Source organism: Mastomys coucha, unplaced genomic scaffold (genome assembly GCF_008632895.1).
Source record: "Mastomys coucha isolate ucsf_1 unplaced genomic scaffold, UCSF_Mcou_1 pScaffold20, whole genome shotgun sequence".
NCBI lineage: Eukaryota > Metazoa > Chordata > Mammalia > Rodentia > Muridae > Mastomys > Mastomys coucha.
The window spans coordinates 12,652,484-12,653,424 of record NW_022196903.1 but is presented as its reverse complement, the minus strand read 5'-3'; the positions used below and the strand labels follow the sequence as shown (position 1 = coordinate 12,653,424).

Sequence of the window (941 nt, the reverse complement as noted above, 5' to 3'; positions counted from 1 at the left end):
ATCCCATTACAGATGGTTGTGAGCCACCATGTGGTTGCTGAGAATTTAACTCAGGACCTCTGAAAGAGCAGCCAGTGCTCTTAACCACTGAGCCATCTCACGAGCCTGCATTAATAACTCTTAACAAAGGCTTTTAACTAACATCTTGGATTTGGTTTTGTTCTGAAGTCATTGTTTATTTTTTATTTATCTAATTAGTTTATTTACAATTTTATATAGAATTCTGGAGTTTAATCCAATCTTCAGATCACATTTCTTAAACATTCTTCATTCTGTTAAAGGAATGAGTTGAATATCCTCATCTTTAAGTAGACAGTTCCTTACTACAAAAGAAGGAGCAGCAAATCCAGATCCAAAGTACACTGTCACCATAGCCAGTAACTATTACTTATCTTCCACTGAAAATGGCAAAATCTTCCCTGCTCAGTCCTCATAGTGGCTGTGGTGAAGGACCATGGAGGTGACGAATCTCCTAATATTCTGGCTCAACATGGCACCGCTGGAAGCTCTGTGAGGGGCACAGAGATGGAAGGAGGCAGGAAGGATTCCACCACCCTGGTCTTCTCTTCTCACCTCATGGCCTTTCTATTCAGAGCCTGAAGTCATTTTTTAATTCCTAACTTAAAGGCATTTGCCATAAGGAAATACTGAGCATAAGAAACAGTAAAAAAAAAAAGTCTAAAACAACAACAAGCAACAAACAGACAAATAAAACTAGGTGTGGTGGCTAATAACTTATTTGTCTTCCAGTGAAATGAGCCAATTCAAGCCAGATTAGAGTATATCAAAGAAGGTTGATTGGTTAGCTGCTCTCAGGCAGGCTCACTATTCCCAAGGAAGGAGACCAGGGAAGTCCTCATGGGGAGGGAGATATAAGGAAGGGGAGAGAAAGAGAGAGAGAGAGAGAAAGAGAGAGAGAGAGAGAGAGAGAGAGAGAGAGA

General features: G+C 40.5%; 1 pseudogene; it reads right to left on the bottom strand.

Annotated features, from left to right (window-relative positions):
- Nucleotides 1-267: 267 nt before the first annotated feature.
- LOC116098483 lies at nt 268-492 on the bottom strand (annotated as a pseudogene).
- Nucleotides 493-941: the final 449 nt, after the last annotated feature.